The 22,546-nt window shown below is 42.8% G+C and overlaps 1 long non-coding RNA gene across 1 annotated transcript; it reads left to right on the forward strand.

Moving 5' to 3' along the window:
- Positions 1-994: 994 nt before the first annotated feature.
- LOC120487756 (uncharacterized) lies at positions 995-21,059 on the forward strand. Its single transcript, XR_005624490.2, has 5 exons — positions 995-1,351; positions 9,352-9,677; positions 13,052-13,174; positions 14,392-14,567; positions 20,513-21,059. It is a non-coding gene; the product is annotated as an uncharacterized LOC120487756 (long non-coding RNA).
- Positions 21,060-22,546: the final 1,487 nt, after the last annotated feature.

The following is a 22,546-nucleotide window of genomic DNA, read 5'->3' on the forward strand; positions in this document are numbered from 1 at the left end:
TTCAACTTTGTGTGGGGCGGAGTCAATTCAATTCATATTCCAATTCATGAATTGAATGGAGGTGTCATGGACTATGTTCCATTCAGCTTAAACACTCCCAAGAAACTCCAGGACACAGATGATTAATTTCCAGAAGTTTACTGAGAATCTTGGGAGTGTTTAAGCTTAATGGAACATAGTCCATGACAGTGAAAAGACGTTGCATTAGCAAAGGGGGAAAAGGAAAAGCGAAGGATTCAGAACTGACGACAGATAGAGCTCACACATTACTATAGCCGATCACCGGATGGGGATCTTTACTTCCTGTTTCCGCACATGCGCAGAACTGAGTTACTATGGTAACGAACCTAAACAAACCACACATAACTACTGATTCAGATAGAGCGGCATGACAGGAGGCCAATTCTGAAATTCTGAATTTTGCATAAGCCTGCCCTGTAGTCAATAATTCTATCCCTTACAACTCATCTTTGTCACCAAAATTATATATTTAAATGTTTTTTCCTCCATGCTTTGAATATCTTGAATGTAACCCGACACCCTTGCCTCATTTAGTATACGTGGTTCTATGAATATGTAAATGAGCCCCGCCTCCACTCACTAACACAGCTCAGAGATACACTGGTTGACGATCACATTACACATGGTTTATCTTAAAGCATATTAAAAAACACCACATAGACACATAAACAACATTAAAAGCTAGTTTTTCACCATAGGGGACTTTAGGTCCATTCTACACAACTGTCACAAACTGTCCCCATATATTAGCTCAGAAAACATGACTCTGCTTAAGATGTTCAGATGCAAAAGAGTGATTTGGATATTCAGTGACAGATATTATATATTCTGCTGATCTCAACACACTATAATAGTAATAAACATATGAAATACGATATGTTTATCCAATGGTCCTTGCTGTTCCCATGTGCACTGCATGCCTGTACTGTATGAACGCCATATTAACTGAATCAGTCTATTCTGCAGTGAACGCAGCCCCTGACCACCCAATCTTCAACACTCGAGACAGTCGCACAGTTGCTGACCCTGGTTTGCACCAGAGTCTCGTCATTTAAAGCAGCACGGCTGTCCGCGCTCGTCTGAGTCACTTCGTGGGAACCGTTCACAGCACAATAGCGGCGGAGCATTGGCGCTCTGGGTGCCGTGGCTCGTGTTTGTGTTGGCGGAGCTGGCTGTGATTATTGGGGGAGTCAGACAGAACACAGCTATGAGATCTCCTCCAACCCTCACATCCATCACGACACAAAGCGCTGGACAGACAGAGACGGGGAAGGGGAAAACTCTCAACAAGGATCATAGTACAATCGTGATGTGTTTGGACGGTAACATGGTAATAATAATGCATGATAACACCATGCTTTTTTTAGACATGGATCAATAGCAATGACATGTTTTGGTTGTTTTTTTTTTAAATATGGTACCGTAATGCTTTTTAATTTTTTTTAGATAAGGTACCATGTGTAGTAATGCCAAGGCTTTTCGGACATGTACTATGGTAGTTCAGTATTATTGTACATGACAATATGGTAATACTATAGGTACTTAGACATATACTCTGGTATTTTAAAATCATGATACCATGGTATGTACCATGATACCCATTTTTAGTCATGACACAATGGGCCCTATCATACACATGGCGCAATGTAGCGCCAGGCGAGACGCAAGTGTTATTTGCCAGTTTCAGCCCGATGCAGTTATCATTTTCATGTCCTGCGCCTTGTTGTTTAAAGGACAACTCCGCCGCAGAATGAACCTTTGGTCTAATTACACATTGTCACCTAGTCAACCGTTATCTGAGATTTGTTTTCATGATTGCCTAATGTAAATAGTTTTATCTCTAAAAACAGTTTAGCCTATAATGCTAGTATAACGCTAGTATATGGGGCATAGAGTAATGACAAATAAAAATCGCTTGTTATTACCACTAACAATGAGGCTCAAAATAGCCACACGGTAACACGGTAGCATAATAAGGGTCCCTACATTCAAACCGAAGCATTCAGAACTTTGTCAGTGTCCATACAGTTTAATAAGAAGATGTTTTATACACACAGTAAACTTCACGAATACAGAAAGAAGCCATCTTTGAAAAATAGTCTCTACCAGTCGATCTACGAACACCGATCCATGTGCGCTGGTGAGATGTGAATAAGGTGATCGCAAACAGTAGGCTACGTGTACATATTGAAGATAAGAAAACGGTTCGTGTTTGTGTTTCTTCCGGAAACAACGGACCATATGAGATTCTGGACAGTTCAGCACACTTGGATCGGCGTTCGTAGATCGACTGGTAGAGGCTATTTTTCACAGATGGCTTCTTCCTGTATTCGCGAAGTTGACTGTGTGTATAAAACATCTTCTTATTAAACTGTATGGACACTGACAAAGTTCTGAATGCTTCGGTTTGTATGTAGGGACCCTTATTATGCTATTGTGTTAGTGTGGGCCTATTTTGAGCCTTGTTAGTGGTAATACCAAGCGATTTTTATTTGTCATTACTCTATGCCCTATATACTAGCATTATACTAGCGTTATAGGCTAAACTGTTCCCTATCGAGGGAACTCAACACTGCGTCGATAAAATCGACTCTTTGGGGACGCTCCCTAAGCGTGCGCCTCTGAAGTATGAATGAAACTAATCCAATCCTGATTGGTGTTGCGTCGTGACATAACATGTGACGGCATACCCGGAAGTATAAAAGTGACGCTGTCACAACACACACTAGCTTTCGCTCTTCATCAAGCGCTTTATTTGTATTTGTATTTATTTATTTCTTCGGTCAGTCATTTAGAAATCATGTCATAAATCATGTAACACAAAAGAGAGAAAGAAAAAAAATATATAAAATAAAAATAAAAAATAACACATAAATACTGACCGAAGGGGTTTAGGCTGAAGTCAAGACTTATTTTGCCTAACCCCTTTTACAACAACAACTTATCCTGACTATTACAATAACATGTAGACACTAAAAAATTAATCCTCAACAATCAAAATTATGTCATACTTCCACTATCGCTTACTTTTCTTATATTCTTCATTCAAGTGTTCTATATTTTTCCATAATGTTCAACTTATATCTTTTCTTGAATCCCTTAATAGTTTTAGAGCTCTTAAGTTGAATAAGAAGACTGTTCCATAAATCTACTCCTTTAACTGATAAACATCTTCTCTTGGTATTACTCTTAGCCATGGGTTTTTGTAACAATTCAGTTCCTCTGAGGCTATATCTCGATTCTCTGATTCGAAACATCTCTTGTAAACAGTGAGGAAGCTTGAAATTGTAAGCCTTGCACATCACAACTGCTGTGTAAACATCAACAAGATCGTGAAATTTTAATATATTTAATCTGATAAAAAGTGGATTTGTTGGAGCAAGATATTCAACATAGCTAATCACTCAGTTTTATGTTGAAACTGTCAGTCTGATTTGGTAAGTTGTTTGCCTTATTATTGGAAAGAATGGCCAGTGAGCAGTTCAAGAAGTGTGTGCATCCCTGCCCTCGTTACATCACGGGTGGGGACGCACACTCTCTCTGTGTGAATTGTTTGGGAGTGCAGCACGCACGGGCAGCTCTCGAGGGGGCTGCTTGTGAAATGTGTGAGGCTATGCCTATTAGAGTGCTGCGCTCCCGGCTGGCGTGCTTTGATGAGCACGGTCAGGCTCGCGTTCCCCAGGGTTCCGGTCCCGCATATGTCGAGGCGATGCGGCGACTGAGATCCTGGGGTTCACAGCGGGATCTGGCGGAGGAGAGTGAGAATGCTGAGGCATTTTCTTGCTCTCCATCGGCTGATCCCGCGGCCTCTGAGAGTGGTGTGGGAGCCCGCGCTGCGGTTTCTCCTGCCCGCGATCAGGTCCCGATGCTTGAGCTGTCTGCTTCTGAGGAAATGGACGTGCTCAGCATTGATGCGGACGACCGTGATCTCAGCGCGCCATCACGCGGCCTGAATTATGAGGAGCTGGTGGAGGTTGTGACGCGCGCTGTGGCCAGACTAAACATCAGCTGGCCACAACCTGAGCAGGAAACGCAAGTCACAAGTAAAATGGACGAGCGTTACCTGCAGCGCAGGTCACAGCCTCACCGCCGGGGTCTGCCGTTTTTCCCCGATCTCCATAAGGAGATCTCGAGAACGTGGGGAAGACCGCATTCGTCCCGTATTTCGAGTCCCAGTATAATAGATTACAGAAATGTTGTGGGGGCTCGAGATATGGGATATGGGAAGATGCCGAAGGTGGAGGAGGCTTTAGCGAGCTATCTCTCTCCCGAATCGGCGTCTTCCCTAAAGACCCCGGTGTTGCCTAGTAAGCCCTGCAGGGAAACATCTGCATTAGTGGGCAGGGCTTACATGGCGGCGGGTCGAGCTGGTTCATGTCTGCACTCGATGGCGATTTTGCAGGCATACCAGGCCGACCTCCTGAAGGATTTGGATGAGGGGGAGGGGCCTACTCCTGAGGACATCTCGGAGTTGAGGAAGGCCGCAGATTTGTCTCTCCGGGCCACTAGGGAAGCAGCCAGCGCTATTGGCCGCTCTATGGCGGCCATGGTGGCCACGGAGAGGCATCTGTGGCTGAACTTATCTGTAATTAAGGAAAAGGATAGGTCCTTCCTGCTGGATGCGCCGCTTTCGGCTTCTGGCCTGTTCGGCGACGCCGTTAATTCGGTTGTCGACAGGTTTCAGGAGTCGAGAAAACAATCTGCGGCGTTCCAGCAGTACCTCCCCCGGAAAGCAAAGGCCAAATCTAGTAGGGTGGGGCAAAGCGATCAGCCCCAGCCATCAGCTAGCTCCTCCCACAGGACAGTGCAGAAGGAGAGCGTTTCCTCTAGAGCCCCCCCTCCGGGGTCTTGGCAACAGAGGAAACGCTCCCAAAAACAGAAGTCCTCCGGCCAGAGGGGCGACCTGAGGGACGTCATTCAGGCTAGGAGGACTTCGAAAAAAGAGGTCCTAGCCACGGCAGGACTTCAGAGGGCTGCCCCCTCCGCAGTGAGACAACCGAGGTTGTTCTCACAGCGGGGCCCTCTAGGAAAAGATGCAGGTCCGCCGTTAACAGCGTTTCGGGCCGCATCAATTTCCAGCGAAAAGACGATTTTAAAACATCGGTTATGGTCGCAGGGACCGAATCGACTACAGCCTGCCAATATTCAGCTTCAGGTAGTCGAAAAGAATACCCTGAAGACACCAGAGGCCAGCCTCGAGAGGCTGGTACCCTTAGTAGATTTTGTAGAGGAATGGTATCATCTTCCCAACATATCTCCATGGGTCCTGCAGATAATACGAGTTGGGTACAGACTGCAGTTCGCGCACCGCCCCCCCAAGTTTTCTGGGGTGGTGCTCACTGCGGTGGTCCCAGAGCAGGCTCAGGTGCTGGAACAAGAAGTACAGACTCTGCTGTCGAAAGGAGCCATAGAACGTGTTCTTCCGGTAGACAGGGAGTCCGGGTTTTACAGCCGGTACTTTATAGTTCCAAAGAAGGATGGGGGGTTAAGGCCAATTTTGGATCTCAGGGTGTTGAACCGGTCTCTGAGAAGGTTCAAATTCAGAATGTTGACCATTCCAACAATCGTGAATCAAATCAGGTCCGAGGACTGGTTTGTCACGATAGATCGGAAAGACGCCTATTTTCACATCTCCATCCTTCCATGTCACAGGAGGTACCTGAGGTTCGCTTTCGGGGGCGAAGCGTACCAATATCGGGTTCTTCCGTTCGGCCTAGCACTCTCTCCCCGCACATTTACCAAGTGTATGGACGTGGCCCTTGCTCCATTGAGACTTCAAGGGATTCGGGTATTGAATTATCTCGACGACTGGCTTATTCTGGCCCAGTCTCGGGAGATGGCAGTTCGGCATCGAGATGTCGTTCTTGGCCATATTCAAAAATTGGGGTTAAGACTCAATTTGAAGAAGAGTGTGCTAGAACCGTCCCAGGGCACGACCTTTTTGGGAGTCGTGTGGAACTCGATTACAATGCAGGCACACATGTCTCCCGCACGTATCGAGTCAATTCTGGCGATGGTATCCAGGGTAAAGCTAGGCCAGGCCGTCACTGTGAAACACTTTCAAAGTATGCTGGGCCTCATGGCAGCGGCATCCAATATTATTCCTCTGGGCCTCCTTCACATGAGACCCCTCCAGTGGTGGTTGAAGACCAAGGGGTTCTCACCCAAAGGGAATCCGTTCCGTATGATCAGAGTAACGCGCAAGTGCCTTCAGTCTCTGCAAATATGGAAGAAGCCTTGGTTCCTATCCCAAGGGCCAGTGTTGGGGGTGTCATGTCGCCGGGAAAGCGTCTGGCTGGGGCGCGGTCATGGACGGCCGCTTTGCCAGGGGTCTGTGGCAGGACCATCATCGCACTTGGCATATAAATTGCCTGGAGATGATGGCTGTGTTCAGGGCTTTGAGGAGCTTCCTTCCAGACATCGAGGGTCGCCACGTCCTAATACGGACGGACAATACGTCAGTGGTGGCCTATCTGAACCGACAAGGGGGACTCAGATCGCGCCCTCTGTGCAAACTGGCGCATCAGATTATCCTTTGGTCCCAGGGGAAGATATTGTCAATAAGGGCAATGTATATCCCAGGGGTTCAGAATCGGGGAGCAGACATCCTGTCGAGGCAGGGGCTGAGGCCCGGGGAATGGAGACTTCATCCGGAGGTGGTGAAGTCGATATGGGAGAGGTTCGGACCGATGGAAGTGGATCTGTTTGCGTCTCGAGAGACGTCCCACTGTCCACTTTGGTTCTCCCTCTCACATCCAGCCCCGCTGGGGTTGGATGCCATGGTACAGGCTTGGCCGAAGCTTCGCCTGTATGCTTTTCCCCCGATCGCTCTGCTCCCAGGGGTCCTGGAGAGGGTCCGTCAAGAGGGCATCAGTCTACTTCTGGTTGCCCCGAGATGGCCGACACGAGTATGGTTCTCGGATATAATATCACTCCTCATAGCTCCGCCGTGGCCGATTCCTCTGAGGAGGGATCTATTGTCTCAGGCGGAGGGCACAATCTTCCACCCTCGCCCAGAGTTGTGGAAGCTGTGGGTCTGGCCTCTGAGGGGGTTCAGTACCTGAATGCTGGCTTATCAGCTGAGGTGGTTGAAACCATACTTAGCTCTAGGGCTCCATCTACGATTATATGGCCTCAAGTGGAAGGTGTTTCTCACTTGGTGTGGAGAACGAAGGTTGGATTCAGTAAACTGCCCAGTGGCTTCAGTTCTGGAATTCCTTCAGGATCGTTTCTCTGCGGGTCTCTCCCCGTCCACTCTTAAGGTGTACGTGGCTGCCGTTTCGGCTTTCCACGCGCCAGTAGATGGTGGACCTCTGGGGAGGCACCAATTGGTCATTAGGTTTCTCCGTGGTGCTTGGAGGATGAGGCCGGCGACCAGGTCCAGGGTTCCTGCCTGGGACCTGGCGATAGTTCTGGAAGGGTTGTCCCTCGCTCCCTTCGAACCTTTAGAGTCGGCTTCGCCTAAGGACTTAACGCTAAAAATGGTCTTTCTCTTAGCGATTACCTCTCTTAAGAGGGTGGGAGATCTCCAGGCCCTGGCGGTAACGCCAGCTTGCTTGGAGTTTGCCCCTGGCAAACTAAAGGCCTTTTTGCACCCGAGTCCGGGCTACGTGCCTAAAGTTCCATCGAGTACGGCTCGCTCTGTAGTCCTTCAGGCATTCCATCCTCCACCTCATGTGTCGGCGGAAGAAGAGAGGCTTCACTTGCTCTGCCCCGTCAGAGCTTTGAGTGTATACCTGGAAAAGTCTGCTTCTTGGAGAAGATCTGACCAGTTGTTAGTATGCTTTGGGTCACCTAAGAGGGGGCTCCCGGCGACCAAACAAACTATAAGTAACTGGATTGTCCAAGCTATTACTGAGGCTTACAAGGTGCGCGGGGTTCCTTCACCTTTGGCCTTAAGGTCTCACTCGACTAGAGGCATGGCTTCCTCTAGGGCCCTTCTGTCGGGAGTACCTCTGCAGGAAATTTGTGAGGCAGCCGGCTGGGCTACCCCACATACTTTCATCAGGTTTTATAGTCTCAACCTTCCCAGTACGCCCGGTGCACACGTACTCGGCCCTTGCTGAGTGCCTAATCAGTTTCACTCTGGCTGGGGCGGGTCTGTTCGGTGCGTGGCCTAGTGGGTACTCATTCCCCAAAGAGTCGATTTTATCGACGCAGTGTTGAGTTCCCTCGATAGGGAACGTCTCGGGTTATGACTATAACCCTTGTTCCCTGAGAAGGGAACGAGACACTGCGTCGTGTTGCCACGCCCCGTTTTAGACCCTTGAGCGTCTTGCTTCATCGCGAGGCTAGTGTGTGTTGTGACAGCGTCACTTTTATACTTCCGGGTATGCCGTCACATGTTACGTCACGACGCAACACCAATCAGGATTGGATTAGTTTCATTCGTACTTCAGAGGCGCACGCTTAGGGAGCGTCCCCAAAGAGTCGATTTTATCGACGCAGTGTCTCGTTCCCTTCTCAGGGAACAAGGGTTATAGTCATAACCCGAGACGTTTTTAGAGATAAAACTATTTACATTTGGCAATCATGAAAACAAATCTCAGATAACGGTTGACTAGGTAACAATGTGTAATTAGACCAAAGGTTCATTTTGCGCCGGAGTTGTCCTTTAAATAGCAAATGCATTTGAGCCCATTTATGCGCGCATGGGCAGCTGGTCTGAGATAGAGGTGTGTGTTGGCGCATTGTTAGTGCGTTGCTATTCAGAGGAACAGAAATAGACTGAGTTATTGACCAACTGAAACCTGGTCAAAAGTCAATGGCACAGTATTTTATGTTATTTAAAGGGCACATTAGTAATGTCGCCAATAGGCTGGTCCACAATGCACGTACACTCTGCTTATTACACACACATGCCAAATATTAAAAATAAAAGGATTAAACGTAAACGATTATTATAGTATACATAAACATATTATTGAATCTGGCTTGTCCAGTAGATGATCGTCTCCTCGCTAGAGAAGCGTTCAATCTTTCCGCTTGCAAATTCCGTCATATAAATATGGCTTTTAAAGGTAATGGGAGATGAGACTCTGATTAGTTTTTTGCATGCTATGCCCAAAACACACCCATTACTCATTAAGAGAATAGGACAAAACTATTAGATTCCGACGTTAAACTAAAAGTGGATTCGGAACTAAGTGCAATTGCGCCGTGCGCATTAGACGAATGTGTTTATATCGCTAAAATAGGGAATTATGGGGTTTTGGACTTTTTTCAACATGTACCATGACAATATCATGGAATCATGGTATTCTTGTAAGTACTACACAGATCTTCATACTAAATATTCTTCATATGTTCACACACTCTCTTGGCCTCCAGTTGCACCCGTGATCTTTCGAGAATCGAGAGCTTCAGGCTAACGTTACCATGACTGCCCGATGAATTAATTCTGCTCTCCAGGACATCAACACTGCTGAGGGTCAGACCCGCCAACAGAACTCCACCCTGGGCACGGTGAGAGCGGCGGACCCCTGGAGCCACACAAACACCATCAGATCCACCAGTCGGGCCCACAGCCCAAACACAGCCCAACTCTGACAGCAACGGCTCTGCTGGAACCGCATGGTTTGGTTCTCCTTCTACATTTGATCAGGCCTCTGAAGAACAGCAGGCCCAGCGAGAGCCCAGAGCTCCCCCGTACGACCGTACGTTACGTTTGTTTGGATTTCATAAGTCACTTTTGACAGATTGCACAAAGCACTGCCATTACAGTGAGAGAGTAAATGATTGCTTTACAAGCGAAGTGTGCTGTATGGTTGTGAACAGCTCTAATGTGGTGAACCCAGCTCAGCAGTCATCCAGTATCCTGTTACATCCAAGATGAGTTACTGATACAGATGAAAATGATCATAAAACACATCTCAGTTCTCACAACAATCTCTGCTTTCAATTTAGGTCTAGCTTATCAACTGTGACAGATGTGCCTGAATTCCACTGGTAGGATCTTTTATCAGGGCATGAGGACAAAACAAAAGAGTTAATAGAACTATATTTTCCATTAATACTATATATCCTATAGCTAACATAAACGCTTTACAATAAGGTTCATACGTTAACTTTAGTTAACTACCTTTGTAAACATGAACTAAAAATCAACAATACTTTTACAGCATTTATTAATCTTAGCTATAAATTTCAACATTTACTAATACATTATTAAAATCCAAGGTTGTATTTGTTAACATTAGTTAATGCGCTGTGAACTAACATGAGCAAACAATGAACAGCTGGATTTTTTAACTAACATTAACAAAGATTAATAAATAAATATTTTGCTCATTATCAGTTCATGTTAGTTAATACATTAACTAATGTTAACTAATGAACCTTATTGTGTTACCACATAAACCAACAAGAATTAATAAAATTATTTTAAGTACAGCATTTATTAATCATGCATTGACTATGTTAATATATACTTTTAATTTGCTAATAATACAAGTATATTAGCATGTGTGGAGATTAACTGGAACTAAGATTAATAAATACTTTATTGTATATGTATGTTCATTATTAGTTCAAATTAACTACTTTATTGTAAAGTGTTACCTTTTTTTATATAACGCAAGGCCATTCAGGTATTTTCAAGTGTACTGTAACATTTACTTTCATTATAGTGTTTCACCCAAAAATGAAAATGTTGTAATTTTTTTTTCCATTTGAATTCAGCTAGAAAGTATTCTGTTTAATGTGTTTATCTTTTGTCCACTGCATGCTTTCCTTTAACGCCTCTTTTTTTTTATACGCTCAACATTTTATTGTACTGCACTTTGGTGCAACTTTTAAATGTGCTATGGAAATCAATTTTGACTTGACTTGAGAGATATGTTTCTTGAGCACAGACCCCCAACAACAACAAAAGCACAGAGCAAGTCAGATACCTGGAGACATCAGTGAGAAGTATGGAGGAAACAATACTCCCCATTAGCCATCATTCTAATAACTGCCTACTTTGAGGCAAAAGAGAGATTAGCATACAGTAAAATTGTGCTTCAAGAGGTCAGTGGAGCAAAAATGGACTCTTCATACGGATCAGCTCATTCTTGCATCACCATGATTGAACACATTGCCATTAAAATGAAAAAGTCATTGATATCTGCTGTGAAGTACACTGATTGTTTTGTGAGTTTGGCAGTTTATGTAAAGAGTAACCCCTCCACCCGGGTCCTACTCAACCTGCTCCGAGCGGGCCTCAAATCCGGGTCTCCGGCATGAGAGTCGGGTGCTCTAATAAGGAGACTAAAGACTGCAGCCTCTAGCGTCTGTCACTAGAGCGCCTATTGAGATCAGAGGAGTGAGGTTTACTCGCATAGAAACTACCAGCTGGCCTCCGTAACACTCACCCCCCTGAACCTCACTCTCATCCGGGTCACGGCACCAATGTAACCCCTCCATGAGGTTTACTCGTACAGCTGGCCTCCGTTACAAAAGCAATAACTTTGGGAAAAGATATTTAATCATTTATTTGAGAGCAGATGTGACAGGCAGAGAGGGTATTGTAGATATAGCGCTAGATAAGGGAACAACCGCAGAGGCATTGCAAGACCCTTTTGACAACAGTTTGGACAATGAATATTTAAAATCACACCTGGTCAGCATTGCCACAAATGGAGCATCAGTCATGACAGAAAAAGAGAGTAGACTGATTGCAAAGTTGAGAAAAGACTTCCCTTCATTGAAGCACATTCATTGTCTTGCACACAAGCTAAAGTTGGCAGTGGACGACACATTTAAGTGTTCAACTGGATGTAACCACTTAAAAATCTTTATTTCAAAGTTGTAAAAGTTTTACCATCAATCTCCAAAAAATGGCAGACTGCTCTATGATGCTGCCGCTCGTGTCAACATCTCACTGCTGAAGATTGGGCAGATTGTCTCCATTCACTGGGTTGCCAGCACTGTCAAAGCTTTTTGGCGGGACTTGCCACAGAAATGCAGAATGCTTCTGTGGATGTTTCCTGCACTGATCTGGGTTGGCGAAAATGCACTGGACTATTGAGGAAACTCAGCAGTACAGGTTTTGTTAAAGACCTTTGTTAAAGAAATGTCCTGCATGAGTTTCAAAGTAGAGGTCTACACAGAGCACCCGAAGACCCAGGATCCGACCCGAGACCTGTTCGGATTCAGGTCTATATTTTAAATGGTCAGCACGGTCCGGATCCCAATCTATTACTTTGCGTCCCGGGTCTGTTTAACATTGTTCGTAAAACCTGAGTCGATCGGACTCGTAGAACATAAGAGTCAGTCACAACTGCTTGAGTATTTTTGTAACTTGCAACTTAAATTAGGATAAGAAAAGTGTGAGCCATAAAATAAGGTTAAAAAGCAAATTGCGTTAAAAAGCATTTAAAGATTCAGGTTGCTCCAGGCAGCTAACACGAATGTGCAATCTCAAGTGCGTCATATTTCTATGGCAACCAGAGATTCTGCAGTGACACAATGACTTTACCAATTGGCTCTTTGACTTAAAAGGCCGGACTTATTCTCGGGGCAATTTCAATTTTAAAAGGGAATGCCTGGGTTACGTATACAACACTTCCCTGAGAAGGAGAAGCTACGTCACTGCCATACTTTAGCCACTCCCACACGTCTTTATTCAGATAATTTGGAGTTGATGACATGCTGCAAACACTGGCTCACGCTGGAGGCGTTCCCATAGTGTCATCATTGACGCAGCATCTTGTTCTCCTTCTCAGGGAGTCAAGGTTACATACATAACCCAGACAATTTTAATAAATAAAATCTCATTCAAACCAGAGCCCGTCTACGAAGAGCCTTGGCACTTCCTATTAGCCCCTATGTATCATCTTGGTTGCAGTTCCATTAGAATTCCACTGGAGGTGATTGCGGGCGAGTGCAGACTGAATGAGTGTCTTTTGAGCTAGACAGCTAAATGTATCTCTTTCTCCTGCTTGTCATTGAATCAATGTTGATTTTATTGTTGTTTCCGCAAGTTCAATATAGATTATAGGCCAAAAGTCAAATGAATGAGTACTGATCTCCTTTCGATTTCTTACAGGTTGGTCCGTTGTTGGCCGGAACACGCGATTTGCGACTGATTACGACCAGAGACCCCGTTTGATGGCATCTGAAGCTAAAGCAAAATCAGAAACATTATCTCAAGGAGGACTTTCTGTCGAAGGTAATTTTTTGCATACTGTATTTGTATATACCTAAGGCACTTTTATTTTCATATCGTTATATAAGTGCTGAAGTGAATTGCCATGCTGTATGAAAATATCTATATTTTCATAATAACGTCACCACATTTTTTGAAAGGATTTTTAAGAACAGATTAAAAATGCAATTTTCAGCTGAGTGTATTATCTTAAACCCCCCTTCCCCCTCCCCCCATCCCCTTTTTAATGCAACTTTCAAAGTACTTGACAAAAAATTACATCCTCAGAAAAGTGGATTTCTGGGGGTGAAACCCCATAGACTCCCATTCATTCTGCACTCGCCTGCGAGGGTCCCCGCATGGACAGAGACGTGTTACTGCAGCCAGTCCAGAAACAGGAAGTAACCAGAGAGTGCCAATTCTCTTCAAATAGACATTTTCTGGTCAAACTCAATTCAAACATGGTTGAAAGAGGAAGCAATTGGGAGAACCTATATTTAGGTTATACAATGGAGCCTGCATCAGTTATGAGCTCTATGAGTCGAGTCGGGACGGCAGTGGTTCATGTAGGTTGTCTACAAACCGGAGGGTTGGTGGTTCAATCTCCAGTTCCACCTGACCAAGTGTCGAGGTGTCTATGAGCAAGACCCCTAACCACAGCTGCTCCTGGCAAGCTGGATGGTGCCTTGCATGGTTCGCACCGCAGTCGGTGTTTGAATGGGTGAATGTGAGGCAATATGTAAAGCACTTTGGTGGCCATTGGGTCTGTGAAAGCGCTATATAAATGCAGTCCAGTCCATGAGCTCTATGAGAGAGCAACATGCCACAGTTTGTTGGATCTGCACTCAATCCAGAATTAAATCACCTCACTGTCCACTTTGCTTTAAATTCCTTACTGTACAAAACTGCATTTCCTGCTAAATTGTAAGACTATTATTAATTTATTTGAAATGCATTAATTTAAGGGCTGTCACTAGCAATACATTATAAATATAGGATTTATGATTCAATCAGCCTGTAGGTTTAAAATGTAGATCTAATTATATAAATTATAAATGAATGATTCATTATATATATAATTTAATTAAACAATAAAAACATGAGAAACAGCATGCCACTGGTGAGAGTCTGCCCTTACACACAGTATACACATGAAGGCTTAATGCTGGTGGTCCCCCTGACAACGTTATTTATTGTCTCTAGTCCATAATAAGTTCATCTGGTTTTGATTGTGCTTCCAGAACCCCCTCTTACCCTGGAGAGAGAGAGAAGCCAAGAGAGAGAAGCCAAGAAATGACTGACGGGAAAAAAAGAAGGGGATCCTGTGGACAAACTTCTAATTTAATTCTGGCCACTCATGCCTGTGAAACAGACACATGAAGAATCCCCAGAACATAAATAATTTCACCTGTTTTGGGTAAGTGACAGTTTGCATATTCAATCACAATAACAGGACCAGGTTTGGATACGTGAAGTTTTACCTTTCACTGTGAAGATCTAAACATATTTAGATATACAGGAAATCGCAATGGAAGATGATTTTGATATATCTAAATATGTTTAGTGAAAGGTAAAACTTCCGAAATCTCTGTGTAAACAATGAGTGACGCACACGCGCAAGCGATCACTTCCGGCGGAATGTTGGACATGATTCAGTTGGACACTGGACAACTGATTCAGATCAGTTGGACGTGGCTGTGGTTACACAAGGTAAAAACGATATAAATACTGTTAGTTTTCTTACACAAACCGCTCGTTTTGTGTCTTAGGCCATCAATGTGTCCTTACATTTATGAGTAATTCAATCATGTTTAATTTGGTCTTCTCTGTGCATGCTCTTTGACGTGGACCCCCTAAACCTGCATTATATGACTGATAGACAACAACGGTTTGACCGAAAAATGTCAAAATTGAAAATACTGTGGAAACAAAGACACCTACATCTTGGATGCCCTTGAGGTAAGCTAAAACATATCAAAAATTAATTTCAAAGTGAACTATCCCTTTAAGCCGAAAATACATGACTCAAAATATTTTTTAGTGATTATGTGAATTACACTGCGCAAACCAAAGTTATACTACACACCAGATGAAGAAAAGTTGGCTCTCAGTTTCCACAGTATATAAAATATTAATGTAGTTTAATTTTATTTTATTATCTTCGCATTTAGAAGGGAAAAAAACTGTTACAAACCTGTTCTGCGTTACAGACATGAGTGCTCTGAAAACGGCACTAAAAGATGCTTTAAAACTTTCACAGAAACATCAAAGAGAGCACAAAACCTTTCTTTAACCAGAATTTCGTTTTGTATTAATTGCATCTAATAATTTTTATCAATGCTTCATCAACCAATTTCCTGGATTTAATAAATAAGAAGTAAATAACCTATAGCAGACGATAGAAGAAACGGAGGCACCAGCGCATGAACTGGCTCGTCTCATAAATGAACGAAACTCAGCATATGTACTTTTAAACGGAACAATTCAACCCGAAAAAAAACAACAACTACAAACTGCTCTCTGTTTATGTAATCCTAAATGTCCATTTCTCTCTGGCACATTAACTACTGAAGAATGCGAGTAAGCATCGTCAGCTTCATCTTAGCCGACAAAGAAAACACTTCTTTGTGTTTTTTTGTTTTCTGAGCTTTCATTTTAAATAGTGTGTAATGTTGCTTTTGGTGCATATCTGCAAAGTTGCAGCACTGAAAGTTCAGTGTAAGCAGAGATATCGTCTTTTAAAAATCAGGAAGTATATTGCCTACAAAAACGACTCGATTGGGACTACAGCTGGGTTTTAGATGTCACTAACCCACACATTTACATCAACCCCTCCCTCCGGACTATGAAGAAAAGGGCATGATCATATTTCTGTGGCTGGTCGAGTGTGTTGTGTTCACACAGCTGCCAGGTCTTCTGTGTTTGAGCTTCCCACGGATGCTGTACTTCGTCAACAATGGATACAATTTACGTTTGATTATAATCCTGAAAGTGACGATCGTAATCTAGCTCTCTGTGCTGTGCATTTACGGAAGACAGCTTCCAGAATATCCATGAATTCAACACCGGATTCAACAAGAAACTGTTACTAAAACATGAAGCAGTTCCAACTTTAAAACAAGAGGCAGCAGTTGTTGGGCCACAACCTGTAAGTAGGCTAAGACTTAATCATTTTAAATGTATTTGCATGTATAATTCCAGACGTAGCCTTGTGTTTTATTTTTTTCAAATGCCAGCGCTGGCTTTATAGCCACTAGGGTGCTAGTTGTGCTATTTTGTGTCTACGACAAACGCGTTCAAACATTATGAACCTGAATTTTGTATGAGTACTAATGTTGTAAATGTATTTTTCATTTATATAATTTTTATGATGTTATTTTCGCTTCGATCAAGAACGTAAACTAATGCCAATGCTGTTTAGTAGCCAGTCAGTTGCTATTGTTGTCAGTCAGATGCTATCGTGTAAAACAAATAGGGGTGGGAATCTCTAGGCACCTCACGATTCGATTCGATTACGATTCAGAGGGCTTGCGATTCAATGCTAAATCGATTATCTGAATCTTTTGTGTGTGTGTGTGTGTGTGTGTGTGACTATAAATATTTTGTTTTAAAAGTACAAAGTAATGACCCATGAAGAATTAATGTACAATATATTTTATTAACATTGCAAAGAACCAACAGGAAAATAAATGTGTGCCTGAACTAGCAGCATACTTATATATTTTATATTTTCCGAAATATTTTAGTTTTATTCTACAAAGCTTACAACTAGTGTGGCTCTTGTCCAGCTCCTTTCCAGCTTTCTTTCTTCTGTTGAAAATAAAAGTTATTTTGAATAATGTGGTAACTGAACAGTTGCTGTTTGGTTACCCACATTCAACAAAAAAAATCTTCTTTTGTGTTCAGCACAAGAAAGAAATTAATATAGGTTTGGAACAACATTAGAGTTTTTTTTTTTTGTGAACCATCCCTTTAAGGACGAGCGGCAGTACTATTTACTCCTGTCGCTTTTAGACCAGCATGCGACACATTTAATAGATGCATATTACACCAGATTTTCTCTCAGATGTTTGCTTTCACTTTAGAAGACATAGCCAATTCTGTTTATTTACACATTTTGTGTATTTAACAATATTAGTATTATAAGACTCGAAAGATAATGTAGTCCAGTATTCAGAAGCTGTTTGACAGGCTTGTGCCTGTGAGCGTCGGGGGTATGCGTTCAGGAAAGCACACATTAGAACAGCGCATCAGCACGTGAATTAAATGTTTAACCGACTAGGCTTATGCAAATAATGAACTTTTGTGAATTGCAGTGTCCCGTACCTATTCCTTAACGTGTGATGTGTAGGCTACGTCGCGTTGTACAGTTGAGACAGAGTCGCCAGAACTGAACTAATAGAATGCACTGTTACACGATACTATGATATTTATTTAAAAGCAGATCGTGGAGACATTTAATCGTCCACGGTCAAAAATCATGATATCACACACGCCTCCACACGTCAGCTTTTAACGAGGAGGGTGTTTGGATTCGGCGCTCAGTCATCGCGTCTGTCTCTTTTATGTGCACGCCACTGAACTTCTGCGCTTCAGAGTTCCGTCGTCAATATTACGTTATTATAAATATATATATAATTTTTTTTTGAAAATCGATTTTTGACATTTGTGAATCGATTCAGAATCGTCCACATCGCGATGCATATAAGAATCCATTTTTTCCCCCACCCCTAAAAACAAACGTGTATTAAGTTAATAAATGTTGCAAATTATCATTCAGAAACGTTTAGTAAGAGCCGTGTGAGTTTCTGCTTGACTCTCTTCATCACGGCTTTTTCGGTCTGATTCTGCCTCAAACTGATACTGCAGCTCGACACCATTATTTATTACCTTATTTACATCTAGACCAGAGCTCATGGCACGTTTCGCCCGTAAAGGTAATGGGCATTAACCTTCCGGACAATGTGAGCGACAGTTTAGCCAATCACAACACACCGGCCAAAACTAACCAATCTGAGCCCACTGCCTGTTTCTGAGGGAGTGGTTTCATAGAATCAGGAAGTCAACCGCTCGTTCGAGTACAGAGGATAGCGTGGCTGACAATAAAGGTGAAGTTTATGAAAAATAAGACTTTTTAAAAAAGAAAAACAACGAATACATGTTATATTGCACCACATGCAAAGAAAAAAAAGCAGTCAACCCCCCCCCTTTAAATTATACACAACCACGGGCCTGTGAGCTTGACAAAATGCATCCGTTTTTTAAAAGAAAAAAAGCAGAAGATTCGGAAACTCCTTCAACTTCAAAGGCAGCAAAATGTAAACGCAAGTACAACCCGGACTATATTAAATATGGATTTACTTCTTCAGATGAAAACAAGTGGGAAAACCGCAGTGTGTCGAGTGTGGTAAGGTCTTGGCAAATAAATCCATGAAGCCATCCAAACTTGAACATCACCTACAGACTAAACATCCAACATGTGTGGGCAAACCTGTGGATTAATTTGTACGAAAGCAAGACCTACTTAAAAGACATCAAAGTAGTATTGTGTCGTTCACAATAGCTTCAAAAAGCACTCTGAAGGCAAGTTATCTGGCAGCTGGCCATATCGCCCATGCTAAGAAATCGTTTAATATTGGTGAAGAGCTAGTTATCGCATGTGCAGTTGATATGTGCCGCGAGTTACTAGGGGAAAGTGCTGCTAGCAAAATAAAAGAAATACCACTCTCTAACGACACTGTACACCAGACGGATTATAGACATGAGTGATGATATTGAAATGCAACTTTTGGATCGAGTGCGAGCAAGCCCCTTGTTTGCCATTCAAATCGACGAATCAACGGATATTTCAAAGATGGCATTATTGCTTGCTTTTGTACGCTACAACTACGAAGGTGCAACACATGAGGATCTACTGATGTGTAATGAGCTTTCATGAGTCAGTGCCCTTAAATGAGGTAATGGACATTGCTGTCAAAACAATTAATTTAGTGAAGAACAGTGCTCTCAGTTCCCGCTTGTTTTCAATTTTGTGTGACCAGCAGGAATCAGACCACCAGTTGTTATATCATAGCGAAATTAGGTGGCTCTCCCGAGGAAAAGCTCTTAATCGTCTTTTCGAAATGCGCAAGCAGGTGTACACATTTCTGGAGGAGAAACGGTCTCCCCTGGCAAAGCATTATACGGAGCCTGAATTTCTCAGGAAACTGGCATACATGTTCGATACCTTTGACCAGCTAAACCAATTCTTTCAGATGAGAAACAACAGTGTTTTCTTGATGGCTGACAAAATTGAAACATTCAAATGGGAGTTGGTATTGTGGAAAATTTTTTATATGTTTCCTAACCTCACTGATATTCTGCAGGAATTCCCTCACATCAGCACCGACATACAGATAATTGTCCGTGAACACCTGACCAGATTAACATAGAAATTCTCGGATTATTTCCCAGATGACCGAAGAGTTGGGAATGTGTGGGATTCGCAATCCTTTTTCAGTAGATCCAAGTGATGTAGATGTTGAACTCCCCATTAATTTGCAAACACAGTTAGTGGAACTTGAATCTGACGGCAGCCTGCAGCTTGCATTTTGCAAAACAGACCTGAGCTCATTCTGGATTCAAACCAGACAAGAATATCCTGAACTCACACAATGTGCAACGAAGTTTCTTTTGCCATTTAGCACTAACTATCTTTGCAAGTCAGTAGCAGTGACTGCAACAAAAACAAAAAGCAGGAATAGTTGCAACAGCTAGTTTGTGTGCCACACTACGAGTCGCAATTTCCCAAATTCCACCGCGTCTGGATATGATTATTTCAGAGCGGCAATCTCAAGTGTCACGTTAACGTGAGTAAAAAAAAAATAAAAAATCCGTTTGCCTCATAGTCTGTCAATTGAAAATGTTTCTGTGTTTTTGTGAAATTAATTATAATAAACACAGGCCTACAGAGTAGTAGCCTATAAGCGGCATTTCTGTTATTGAATTATTTCCAGCCTTAGTGGGTCGTACGACTGGCATACGCAAAAAAAGTGGGTCACAGTCGGGAAAAGGTTAAGAAACCCTGGTGTAAAGCATGCTGCCACTGGACTCTGGAGCAGTGGAAATGTGTTCTGTGGAGTGATGAATCAAGCTTCTCTGTTTGGTGGTGTGGATACCAGGAGAGAGTTACCTTCCTGACTGCCATGTGGCAACTGTAAAGTGTGGTGGAGGAGGGATAATGTCATAGGGATGTTGTTCAGGTGTTGGACTAGGCCTCTTAAATCCAGTGAAGCCAATCTTAATGCTTCAGCATACCAAAACATTTTGCTCTGCTCTTATCTTTGTGGGAACAGTTAAGTAAAGGCCCCTTTTCTATTCCAGCATGACTGTGCCCCAGTGCACAAAGCAAGGTCCATAAAGACATGGTTGGATGATTTTGGTGGGGAAGAACTTGTCTGGCCCACACAGAGCCCTGACCTCAACCTCGCCGAACACCTTTGGGATCATCTGGAATGGAAATTGTGAGCCAGGCCTTCTCATCCAACATCAGAGAACTGACCTCACAAGTGCTCTACTGGATGAATGGACAAAACTTCCCACATAAACGCTCCAAAATCTTGTGGAAAGCCTTCCCAGAAAAGTGAAATCAATAAAAGGGGGAACAACTCCTTATTAATGTCTATGTACTCAGAATAAAATGTCATTAAAGTCCCTGTTGGCATAATAGTCAGGAGTCCCATTACTATTGCCAAGTGTATTATAAGGACCGAGAGACAGAAGTAAATGGACTAAACATAATTAATCTTCAGAACGTGAAGTATTTTATTTGGAGGCTGTGGAAGTTTTCCATCTAGCATTATCTAAAAGTACATTTACACAGTTCATTTTGAGAAAATGTCTGAATATGTTGCTTATTCAACCCTATAACAGTCAGTGCATGCTGTCCAAGAGAAAGGACATAGAATGTGGGAGTCATGTTAAAATAAATAAAAACAAGTGTTAATTAATGCATGGTAAAGGTATTTGTTTTAATGCGAGACACTACAGGTGAATACATTTATAACTTACAGGTTATCACCATGAAACTTTACTTGTGGATTACTCCACAGGAGAAAAAAAAGTATTGCAAGTTTTCTGTAATTTTATGTTTAAATATGCTAATCAGACTATATCTGTCACGGGGTGGTTCGGGAATGACAGAAGAAGGAATAAATCCAAGATGAGTTTTATTGTAAAGACAGGCAAACGGGTAGCCTGGATGCCAGCCCGAACCCCGCCCACAACATTTTTTGGTCGGGAAGTTTGGTCTGGACTCGATCCATTGAGGAGAAATTATGATCAGTCAAAAAATTAACGGGCCAATCAAATTGCCAGGGCGAGCTTTAAACGATGATGGACAGATGATCTGCAAGGACGTAATCATCACGTTATCAAAGAGCGCTTTGGTTTCCCTCAGAGATGACTGCAGCTGGATAATTGAGATGTATAGATTCCGTTGTCGCGTCTGTTGTAAAATGAATCGACAGCGCATTCATTTTAATAGTCGAACAGAAAACCGCAATCAAGGCATTTGTCGATCGGAAAGATATTTTCGCCGTCCTTCCTACATGATTCGGCAAAAGTGTAACTTATCAGCTGGCTCCGATGGTGGCTAAGAAGATGGGACGTAATGAAAAGCCTATGGTCGTTGTGGTTTCTCCTTTGGTCGCACTCATGAAGGACCAAGTAAAAGAAGCAACACTCATTATTTTACTTCTAAAATAAGTAAGTTAGTTGAAAATTGCGCTATGCAAAGTAGTTGACTTACTACATTGCTCTGATTGGTTGTAGGTCTACCGACTTTCCAATTGAGTGCAGAGTTTTTTTTTCTGGCTTCGGTTAAGACACGCCTCATAATGAAAGCCCTATGGAGCAGTATCAGACTCATATTCTCACTAGAATATGAGTATGACGAAGTCAGGCTAGCAAACGGGTATAAAACACAAACAATACCGGACACAACTGAAAACAAGCAGGAACTAATGCTGCGTTCAAGTCCTCCTGGGAAGTTCGTACGTACGAGGTGGGAAGTCGTGTCTACGACGTGAGGTGCGTTCAAGTCAGTTTCGTCGGAGCAAAATGGCGGTGTACCTTCTTTTAATGAATTACACGAAAATACAGCAAGGTTTGTTAACTCTGCTAATAAAAAAATGCATCAGGTGTGTTTTTCTTTTTATGTGTTTTATTAGCTTATGAAACCAATGTAAACTCTATCATTAGGTATAATTTTATATTACAATGATATCATATTTTGTGCAGAGAGCTTGCTTTATAAATGAAAAAGCCTTACCATGTCAATGAGTAAACATTGAAATTCAATTAAAATTTACCGTCAACAGACGTTGAATGAACGTTTCTCACTGACACGCCCCCAAC

The sequence above is a fragment of the Pimephales promelas genome, chromosome 5 (assembly GCF_988280905.1).
Source record: "Pimephales promelas chromosome 5, fPimPro1.hap1.1, whole genome shotgun sequence".
Lineage (NCBI taxonomy): Eukaryota > Metazoa > Chordata > Actinopteri > Cypriniformes > Leuciscidae > Pimephales > Pimephales promelas.